General features: G+C 33.2%; 1 non-coding gene across 1 annotated transcript; it reads right to left on the bottom strand.

Annotated features, from left to right (window-relative positions):
- Positions 1–11,638: 11,638 nt before the first annotated feature.
- Positions 11,639–11,745, bottom strand: LOC139887360 (small nucleolar RNA R71). The gene has a single exon (XR_011773195.1). It is a non-coding gene; the product is annotated as a small nucleolar RNA R71 (small nucleolar RNA).
- Between the last annotated feature and the right edge of the window lie 568 nt (positions 11,746–12,313).

The raw sequence follows: 12,313 nt of genomic DNA, 5'->3' as shown, positions 1-12,313 counted from the left end.
GTTTATAAAACAGTTAAAAAGTTGGGGCTATGACTCACCTTATGAGCACATTAACAGTGTGATAGCAAATAGCAGCAGTGGTCCAAAGTTGTCAACCTATCATCATTAGGTTTAAGTTAGTTGGATCATCATGGTCATCATCATCATCATCATCATTATAGTTATGTGTTTGATATATGTGTTCATATATATATTACCGGTGTTCCTTTTAAGAATTTTCAATGTTAACTATTCTCACAGTTTAGATGTTACATAACTCAAACGATCCTCGTTGCTATCAAGTAAGTCAATAGATAGCCAGATGTAACCGGGGGCCAGGACTCTTGATCCGACTTTAAGTCGTGACATTCAAGATCCACAACCATATCCCAAACTGGTAACCTAGACACCATCCATGACCGTAAGTAGCCGTGAGACTCGTGAAAGTCATACGTTATCTGTTTGAGATTATGGTTCGTTATATAACTATATAATTCATATGTTTTAATTCTTTTAAATGTATGTATATGAATACAACACGATATGTTATATTATAAGTATATAATATTATGATATTATCTTTTAATATTATCACCTCTTTAGTAATATCATATTATTAAGTAAATTTTTATTCACTTTTAAATTATTCAAACTTTATCCTACCTCTAATTTAAATTCATCCTTATCATCTTGTAATACTTATCATATTACTTTCATTCTTTAAACTAGGTTTTATATTTTTCATAATCATAATCTTAATACTTATCATCATATTCAAATCACCATTCAGCATTATGATTCATGTATTATCTTTAAAGTTCATGTCTTTTACAAAATTTAAATCCATAAAGTTTATGACTTTTATCAAATTCGTATTCATAATCTTCAAGTTCACATTCATATTCATATTCATATCAAGATTCACATGCATATTTATATAGATCTTCATCACTTTTAATCTTATTTATCTTTAATCTCATAATATTCCTAATTATTTCATGATAATATTCATAATGATAATATTAATATTACTACTTATAAACTCAACATGTTTATAATTCATAACTTATCACAATACTTATTCCTTCATATTAACAATCATATTTATTCTCATATTCAAGTATTCATCTTCATGCTTAACTTATATTAATATGCATTATTAATCATGATCATAAACATATAACTTAAAGAATTCAAACAATTAGTTTATGGCTTTAAGGATACCTTAAGAGTGATTTTAAACAAGAAAAAGTGGCGTTTGTTGGGGAAAACATTACCGAACAGCTGCAGTAGCAAAACAGGAGCAATTCAACCCGAAAAAGTGGCGGTTTTGGTTGCTTTGAGTGGCGGACAGCAGCCACAAATCAGGGGCTATTTTGGGGCGACTTGTGGTGGTGTTTGATGGTCAAAAACAACAGAAAAAGGCTGCTGCAGGTGGCAGTGGTGTAGCTGAAAAATGGTAGCAGCAGAATAGCAAGACTGGTGACGGTTGGGTGGCGGTTCAGGGACAGAAATAGCAACAAAGTGGCGGCTGCAGGTGGCTGTTATTGTGGCGTTTTCCAGTTGCAAAAACAGCAGAAAAACAGGCGGTGGTGGTGGCGGTTTGGGGCTGCAGTAGACAGCATCAATGTAGTGACCCGAACTTTTCCATGTTTATATATATTAATTGAGATTGATATTTACATGATTAAATGTTTCCAATATGTTAAGCAATCAAAATTGTTAAGACTTGATTAATTGAAATATGTTTCATATAGACAATTGACCACCCAAGTTGACCGGTGATTCACGAACGTTAAAACTTGTAAAAACTATATGATGATATATATATGGATATATATATAGTTAACATGATACTATGATAAGTAAACATATCATTAAGTATATTAACAATGAACTACATATGTAAAAACAAGACTACTAACTTAATGATTTTTAAACGAGACATATATGTAACGATTATCGTTGTAAAGACATTTAATGTATATATATATCATATTAAGATATATTCGTACATGATAATATCATGATAATATAATAATTTAAAATCTCATTTGATATTATAAACATTGGGTTAACAACATTTAACAAGATCGTTAACCTAAAGGTTTCAAAACAACACTTACATGTAACGACTAGCGATGACTTAACGACTCAGTTAAAATGTATATACATGTAGTGTTTTAACATGTATTTATACACTTTTGAAAGACTTCAATACACTTATCAAAATACTTCAACTTAACAAAAATGCTTACAATTACATCCTCGTTCAGTTTCATCAACAATTCTACTCGTATGCAACCGTATTCGTACTCGTACAATACACAGCTCTTAGATGTATGTACTATTAGTATATACGCTCCAATGATCAGCTCTTAGCAGCCTATGTGAGTCACCTAACACATGTGGGAACCATCATTTGGCAACTAGCATGAAATATCTCATAAAATTACAAAAATATGAGTAATCATTCATGACTTATTTACATGAAAACAAAATTACATATCCTTTATATCTAATCCATACACCAACGACCAAAAACACCTACAAACACTTTCATTCTTCAATTTTCTTCATCTAATTGATCTCTCTCAAGTTCTATCTTCAAGTTCTAAGTGTTCTTCATAAATTCTACAAGTTCTAGTTACATAAAATCAAGAATACTTTCAAGTTTGCTAGCTCACTTCCAATCTTGTAAGGTGATCATCCAACCTCAAGAAATCTTTGTTTCTTACAGTAGGTTATCATTCTAATACAAGGTAATAATCATATTCAAACTTTGGTTCAATTTCTATAACTATAACAATCTTATTTCAAGTGATGATCTTACTTGAACTTGTTTTCGTGTCATGATTCTGCTTCAAGAACTTCGAGCCATCCAAGGATTCGTTGAAGCTAGATCCATTTTTCTCTTTTCCAGTAGGTTTATCCAAGGAACTTAAGGTAGTAATGATGTTCATAAGATCATTCGATTCATAGATATAAAGCTATCTTATTCGAAGGTTTAAACTTGTAATCACTAGAACATAGTTTAGTTAATTCTAAACTTGTTCGCAAACAAAAGTTAATCCTTCTAACTTGACTTTTAAAATCAACTAAACACATGTTCTATATCTATATGATATGCTAACTTAATGATTTAAAACCTGGAAACACGAAAAACACCGTAAAACTGGATTTACGCCGTCGTAGTAACACCGCGGGCTGTTTTGGGTTAGTTAATTAAAAACTATGATAAACTTTGATTTAAAAGTTTTTATTCTGAGAAAATGATTTTTATTATGAACATGAAACTATATCCAAAAATTATGGTTAAACTCAAAGTGGAAGTATGTTTTCAAAAATGGTCATCTAGACGTCGTTCTTTCGACTGAAATGACTACCTTTATAAAAACGACTTGTAACTTATTTTTCTGACTATAAACCTATACTTTTTCTGTTTAGATTCATAAAATAGAGTTCAATATGAAACCATAGCAATTTGATTCACTCAAAAAGGATTTAAAATGAAGAAGTTATGGGTAAAACAAGATTGGATAATTTTTCTCATTTTAGCTACGTGAAAATTGGTAACAAATCTATTCCAACCATAACTTAATCAACTTGTATTGTATATTATGTAATCTTGAGATACCATAGACACGTATACAATGTTTCGACCTATCATGTCGACACATCTATATATATTTCGGAACAACCATAGACACTCTATATGTGAATGTTGGAGTTAGCTATACAGGGTTGAGGTTGATTCCAAAATATATATAGTTTGAGTTGTGATTAATACTGAGATACGTATACACTGGGTCGTGGATTGATTCAAGATAATATTTATCGATTTATTTCTGTACATCTAACTGTGGACAACTAGTTGTAGGTTACTAACGAGGACAGTTGACTTAATAAACTTAAAACATCAAAATAGATTAAAAGTGTTGTAAATATATTTTGAACATACTTTGATATATATGTATATATTGTTATAGGTTCGTGAATCAACCAGTGGCCAAGTCTTACTTCCCGACTAAGTAAAAATCTGTGAAAGTGAGTTATAGTCCCACTTTTAAAATCTAATATTTTTGGGATAAGAATACATGCAGGTTTTATAAATGATTTACAAAATAGACACAAGTACGTGAAACTACATTCTATGGTTGAATTATCGAAATCGAATATGCCCCTTTTTATTAAGTCTGGTAATCTAAGAATTAGGGAACAGACACCCTAATTGACGCGAATCCTAAAGATAGATCTATTGGGCCTAACAAACCCCATCCAAAGTACCGGATGCTTTAGTACTTCGAAATTTATATCATATCCGAAGGGTGTCCCGGAATGATGGGGATATTCTTATATATGCATCTTGTTAATGTCGGTTACCAGGTGTTCACCATATGAATGAATTTTATCTCTATGTATGGGATGTGTATTGAAATATGAAATCTTGTGGTCTATTATTATGATTTGATATATATATAGGTTAAACCTATAACTCACCAACATTTTTGTTGACGTTTTAAGCATGTTTATTCTCAGGTGATTATTAAGAGCTTCCGCTGTCGCATACTTAAATAAGGACGAGATTTGGAGTCCATGCTTGTATGATATTGTGTAAAAACTGCATTCAAGAAACTTATTTTGTTGTAACATATTTGTATTGTAAACCATTATGTAATGGTCGTGTGTAAACAGGATATTTTAGATTATCATTATTTGATAATCTACGTAAAGCTTTTTAAACCTTTATTGATGAAATAAAGGTTATGGTTTGTTTTAAAATGAATGCAGTCTTTGAAAAACGTCTCATATAGAGGTCAAAACCTCGCAACGAAATCAATTAATATGGAACGTTTTTAATCAATAAGAACGGGACATTTCAAGCAAGTGGTGGTGGTTGAGGGTGTTGGGTGGCGGCCGAAGGTGGTGATTGTGGGGGGTGGGGTGGCTGCCAACAATAAGAGGGAGAGAGGAGAGTTTTTGTGTGTGATTTTATGAATGAAAGATTATGAGGTCTAGAGGGTTTATATAGGCTAGTAGTTTGATAGAGGTTAGGAATAATATGAGATTAGGATAAGACTTTAGAAGTTTGAAGAACATTAGGACTTCTCATTTTAAAGATAGAGTTTAAGTGTTTGAGAGTGATTAGGATTTCTTTATGATAAAGTTTATGAATTGGTATGTGTTTAGGACTCTTCAAAGATTAATTCAGAATTAAAATAAATAATACATTCAATTTATTTATTTATCTTATTTAATTTTGGCTGAATTATTTATTTATTTTAATTAATTTTGGGAAATTTTTAAATATTTAAATATTTATTTGATTTTTGTTATTTTATCAAATGTACACTCTAGTCCCCGCACATTTTATTCGTGTTAGTTCTTCGTTAAATATTTATTGATGATGACCCATGATCGTTAGTTTAGGTAACCTCGTTACCTAAGTTCGTTACTTTCTTAAAAGAAATAGTTTCGGTTTCCTAACCAAGTTTGTTTACTTTGGACAACCTAAGTTTCAAGTTCGTTATTCCTACGATCGTTAAATTTAAAAATGATCGAAAAAGTTGGGTTGTTATAGTACCTACCCGTTATTAGAAATTTCGTCCTGAAATTTAGTTGTGGCCATCAGTCAGCGTTGCGTTTGAAAACGGATGAGGATATTTTCATTTTACTTGGTCTTTACGTTCCTTACATGAACCTAGCTCCTCAACGGGTGTTCTAACGAAGTTTTAAAAATAGGAATCGTTCTATGTTTGAGTCGTTTGACCTCACGGTCATAATTTTTCTAGGCTATTCTATGAAGTTCAGTTTTTCATCAATTTGTAGTTCATCTAGAGGAATAGCAAGATCCTTTTCCGCTAGGTGTTTCCTTAAAGTTAGATACATGAAACACATCATGTATTCCCACTAGTTGTTGAGATAGTTGTAGTTGATAGGCTACTGGCCTAACACGTTCGACGATCTTTGAATGGCTGTAAGTATCTTGGGCTTCGTTTTCTTCATTTGCCAAAGTGTATCATACCTTTCCAAGGTTACACCTTTAGCATGACCATGTCATCGGTTTGAAACTCTAACGGTTTCCTTCGGACGTCGGCATAGTTCTTTTGACAACTTTAGGCCGTCTTAAGCCTTTCCTTGATTTGCATAATTGTTACGGTGGTTTCATGAATGATCTCGGGACCAACCAGTTCTCGGTCACCTACCTCGTTCTAACATATTGGTGATCTACACTTTCTCCCATAAAGTGCTTCAAACGGTGGAGGGTTGATGCTAGAGTGACAACTATTGTTGTAAGAGAATTCATCTAACGATAAGAATCGATCCCATCCTTTATCAAAGTCAACCGAAAATGCGCGCAGCTTGTCTTCCAACGTTTGCGGATGGTATACAGTACTTATGTATAGTTGCGTTCTCAAGGCTTCTTGTGAGGATCTCCATAATCGCGAGAAAAATTGGCTGTCAGGATCAGATATAATAGATATAGGCACTTCATGCCTCGGCACAACTTCCTACAAGTATGTTTGTGCCATTTTCTCCATGTTGTTAGTTTCTTTATTAGGTAGAAAATGAGTAAGTTTGGTTAGCCGATCAACTATCACCCGAATAGTATCATAACCGCTCATGGTCTTAGGTAACTTTGTGTTGAATTCTATGATAATAGATTCCCACTTCCACTCAGAATTCTGAAGTTGTTGCAATAAACCTGATGGTCTTTGATGCTCGGTCATGACTTTAGAACAAGTCAAACACGCTCCATCGTAAGTAGCAATATCCGTCTTCATTCCAGGCCATCAATATAACATTTTTAGGTCATGGTACATTTTGTCAACACTTGGGTGAATTGGATACTTGTACTTCATCAAGCATCAGCTTCCTTAGTCCTTCAAATTTTGGTGTCCGAATTCGTCTAGTGTATTATCGGGTTTCATCACTTTTAACTTCGAATTGCTTCTCCAATCCTTTGATAGATTCATCCCTTACATTCTCCTGCTTGAGTGCTTCGAGCTGTGCATCTCGAATTCGTGAAGTGAGGTTTGTATAAACTACCACGTTTAGTGCCCGTACTCTTAGTGGTTTTACTCTCTCTTTTCGACTTAAAGCATCGGCAATCGCGTTCGCTTTTCCAGGGTGAGCCTTTTCGTCTTAAATCATGAGATGTGTAGTTTTGCTTATGAATCTTCGGTTGATGTGATGCATAAGCAATGACCTTCTGTCATTGTATCGATACATAACCAAATCCTTGGCGTGAAGCATCACAATGAAGGCATCATTCCCTTCTAGCAATGATAAAATAGGTGCAAAAGTTAATTTTTCTTCAGTAGCAGTCTCTTGCTCATCGTAGCAGTCTCTTGCTTATTGAACCATGTATACTTCTTGCCGTTGTGAGTTAAGGTAGTTAATGGTCGAGCAATTCTTGAGAAATCTTCAATAAATCTTCTACAGTAACCAATGAGTCCTAAAAATTGTCGTACTTGTGCCGGCGTCTTGGGAACTTTCCAATTCTCGATAGCTTCAATATTCGTTGGGTCTACTTGGATTCCTTGATTACTAACTATGTGATCGAGAAATTGCACTTTCGATAGCCAAAACTCGCACTTGGAGAATTTAGCGTACAATTTCTCTTTCCCTCGTAGCTACAATAGTAATCTCAGATGCTCGTCGTTTTCTTCTCTATTCTTCGAGTATACCAAGATGTCATTTATAGATACGTTGACAAACTTGTCCCATTAAGGTTTTTCATTCTTGATTCATGAGATCCTTGAACACGACGAGTGCGTTTGTTAAACCGAATTGCATCATTGAAAAACTCGTAATGACCATAACATTTTATAAACGCAGTCTTCAAGACATCTTCTTATTTCACCCTCCATTGGTGATATCCGGATCTTAAGTTAATCATCAAATAAACGGAAGATCCTTGTAATTAATCGAACTGATCATCAATCCTCGACAACGGGTATCTATTTTTTTTATTGTCGTTTTGTTCAATTCTCTATAGTTGTTACACATCCTAGAGAGCCATCCTTCTTCCTAAGGATTGGAACTCCCCCGGGTGATGAACTTGGTCGGATAAACCCTTCATCCAACAACTCCTTCAATTTTTGACGGCACTATCCTATAAGATGATCGAGCAATAAGTGCAGCTGATAAGGCTAAAAATGAACACATATTTTATTGCATTATCCCCCAAGAAAGACAAGATTTTAGTTGCAATTGTTCCATTTTCAAGTAATATTCGTTTATATTAAATAAGTGCGAAGACAAAAGGCGAAAACGATGAATTGAAGACAGAAAGGTCCAAAAAGCTAAAAAGTACAAGATTCAATTAAAAAGGTTCAAATTATTGATAAAGAACGTCTAAAAATGACAAGAGTACAAGTTACAAAACGCAAAGTACACGATATAAAATTGTACGAAAGGACGTTCGAAAATCCGGAACCGGGACATGAGTCAACTCTCAACGCTCGACGCAACGGTGTAAAAATTACGCGTCAACTATGCACAAGAATAAAATATAATATTTAAATAATTCATAATAAGAATAATATTAAATAATAAAAAGTTGTTAATTGAGCATAGTTCAGGGGTCGTAAATGAAAATTCAATTTCAAAATTCGCCTATAAAAGGCAGTGTATTCGATCAATTTGAGGGACACCTTTTTTCGATCATATTTTCTATCTATATATCGATCCATCTATCTATTATCAATATCAATTATCAATATCTATATTCTATATCTCTATCATAATGTTAACTTAATAAGATATAACAATAATCTTAATTTTAATTTTAAATTATGATAATAATAAGATTTATGATAGAGATCGTTTGAGTGTGTAAGTCGAAATTCTGTCCGTATAACGCTACGCTATTTTTAATCATTGTAAGTTATGTTCAACCTTTTTATATTAATGTCTCGTAGCTAAGTTATTATTATGCTTATTTAAAACGAAGTAATCATGATGTTGGGCTAATTACTAAAATTGGGTAATTGGGCTTTGTACCATAATTGGGGTTTGGACAAAAGAACGACACTTGTGGAAATTAGACTATGAGCTATTAATGGGCTTTATATTTGTTTAACTAAATGATAGTTTGTTAATGTTAATATAAAGATTTACAATTGGGCGTACCTATAAATAACCATTTACACTCGATCGGACACGATGGGCGGGGTATTTATATGTACGAATAATCGTTCATTTAACCGGACATGAGAATGGATTAATAGCCACTAGAATTATTAAAACATGGGTGAAATTATGTACAAGGACACTTGGTATAATTGATAACAAAATATTAAAACTTTGGGTTACACTCAGTCGACATCCTGGTGTAATTACTAAACAAAGTATTAAAATCTTGTTACAGTTTAAGTCCCCAATTAGTTGGAATATTTAACTTCGGGTATAAGAATAATTTGACGAGGACACTCGCACTTTATATTTATGACTGATGGACTGTTATGGACAAAAACCAGACGGACATATTAAATAATCCAGGACAAAGGACAATTAACCCATGGGCATAAAACTAAAATCAACACGTCAAACATCATGATTACGGAAGTTTAAATAAGCATAATTCTTTTATTTCATATTTAATTTCCTTTATTTTATATTTAATTGCACTTCTAATTATCGCATTTTTATTGTTATTGTATTTAATTGCACTTTTAATTATCGTACTTTTTAATTATCGCAAGTTTATTTTATCGCACTTTTATTATTCGCAATTTCATTATCGTTATTTACTTTACGCTTTAATTTAAGTCTTGTATTTATTTATTTTATATTTTACATTTGGTTTTAACTGCGACTAAAGTTTTAAAATCGACAAACCGGTCATTAAACGGTAAAAAACCCCCCTTTTATATAATAATACTACTAGTACATATATATATTTTTCTATTTTTCTATTTTGTGTGCGTTAAACTTCTCGAGCTTTCCCTGTGGAACGAACCGGACTTACTAAAAACTATACTATAATACGATTAGGTACACTGCCTATAAGTGTTGTAGCAAGGTTTAAGTATATCCCACTCGATAAATAAATAAATAACTTGTGTAAAATTGTAGCATATTTAATAGTATTTCGCACTAAAAATAATACTATTTTGTATACACCCCCTACAACATCAAGTATTTTTGGCGCCGCTGCCGGGGAGCACTAAAACGCTATATTTTTAATTTATATTTGCAAAAATATAAAAAAAAAAACGTAAAAAAAAAAATGTAAAAAAAAAACAAAAACGTAAAAAAAAAAACAAAAACGTAAAAAAAAAAAAAAAAAAAAACGTAAAAAAAAAAAATTTATTTTAAGTTTTATTACCTTTAGATATTTAGACTCAGTCACAACTTTTAGTATTAAGTTTAGTTTTGCCATAGTTATTTTCATTTTTAGATTTTTAGGCTTTGCCGTAAAATCCCTTAAGTGCTTATTCCTTAGACTAAGTTTTAGGTGCTTTAGAATTTTGCGACGCCATTTTTCGCGCTATTTTCTTATTTTTATTTTTCGACGCGTTTACCTATGTATCAATTACAATTCCAATTAGTGATCTCCATTTGTAGCTTTAATTTTAAGATAGTAATCGTTATAAGGTTGGATTAACCGCGTGGTTACAAACCACTCTTCGTCTTTTTCATTTTTCGACACTTTTCGACGCGCACTCTTTTTCTCTCTTATTTCTCGCCATTCTAGTTTTTAGGACTTAGATTTTTTTCTACTTCTTCTCTAAATTTCTTAAAATTACGAAAATTTATTTTAAGTGGTTAAATTGATAGACATCAAAATTTTCTGGTTCGTAGTAATAGTTGGATTTGTACGTGAACCGGGTTATTGGAGCCAAACAGTACTCAATTATATTGAGACCAAACGAATCCTGCCCCTCTGCTGCATCTTTTGGCTATTCGAAACGTGGGCAAAATCAGAAAAGTCTATTGATTGGATAACTTATATAATTTTTCTTTCCTTTTTAAAAACTAATAGGATATTCAGTGAATGCACCGAGCAAGACGTTCACCGCCGGTCATACGTTCACCACCTGTAACTCGATCAAGACATCGTTTAACAAATATCGCCGCCGTTGATTTTTCTTTAGAATCGTCATCTAGTCGACCAAGTACTCCAATTCAAATTTCCGATAATCCATCTTTTGAACCCGATTTCACAACTAAGAACCCGGAAGATATTCAAGGACAATTCCAAGATCCTGAACCCCAAACCGTTAAATCAGAATCCTCTAGTGATTCGGATACAACAAATCCAATCATGGAAAATCTAGAACCTCTAAGTATGGAAGAACGAATGAGAGCTAAGCGCACTGGCCAAGGTCACGCCATTATTAAACCAGATGTTAATGCTCCAGATTATGAAATTAAAGGACAAATCCTACACATGGTAACTAACCAATGCCAATTCAGTGGTGCACCGAATGAAGATCCTAACGAACACCTTCGTACGTTTAAAAGAATTTGTACACTATTCACAATCCGAGAAGTGGAAGATGAGCAGATCTATCTCATGTTATTTCCCTGGACTTTAAAGGGAGAAGCCAAAGATTGGTTAGAATTGTTACCTGAAGGGGCGATTGATACATGGGATGTTTTAGTTGAAAAATTTCTTAAACAATTCTTTCCGGCATCTAAAGCCGTGAGACTTCAAGGAGAAATTGTTACGTTCACACAAAAGCCAAATGAAACATTATATGAGGCGTGGACAAGATTTGGAAAGTTGTTGAGAGGATGTCCTCAACACGGTTTAGACACTTATCAAATAGTACAAATATTCTACCAAGGTGTCAACGTTGCTACACGAAAAGACATCGACATAACAGCTGGTGGTTCCATTATGAAGAAAACCGCAACTGAAGCTTACAAAATTATTGATAACACAGCCTCCCACTCTCATGAGTGGCACCAAGAGAAAGATATATATCGTTCATCTAAAGCGGCTAGAGCCGATTCTAGCCATAACTTTGATTCCGTTTCCGCAAAAATAGATGCTTTCGAGAGACGAATGGAAAAGATGAATAAAGATATTCACGCAATACGAATTAGTTGTGAGCAATGCGGTGGACCACACTTAATGAAAGACTGTCACATTGAACAAACGATGGAACAACGTGAGAATGTTGTCTACATGAACCAAAGGCTGGAAAATAGTTATCAGAATAATTATCAACCGCCAAGGCCAAACTTCAATCGAAATCAAAACATTCTTTACAATCCAAAAGGACCCGACAATAACTCGTATAACCAACAAGGTCCGAATAACCAACCAACTCAAAACAACACTTTCAATCAACAAAGACCTGGCTTGTATAAACCA

This window comes from Rutidosis leptorrhynchoides, chromosome 1 (genome assembly GCF_046630445.1).
Source record: "Rutidosis leptorrhynchoides isolate AG116_Rl617_1_P2 chromosome 1, CSIRO_AGI_Rlap_v1, whole genome shotgun sequence".
Lineage (NCBI taxonomy): Eukaryota > Viridiplantae > Streptophyta > Magnoliopsida > Asterales > Asteraceae > Rutidosis > Rutidosis leptorrhynchoides.
Note: the sequence above shows the minus strand (reverse complement) of the source record. Positions and strands in the feature narration are given on the sequence as shown.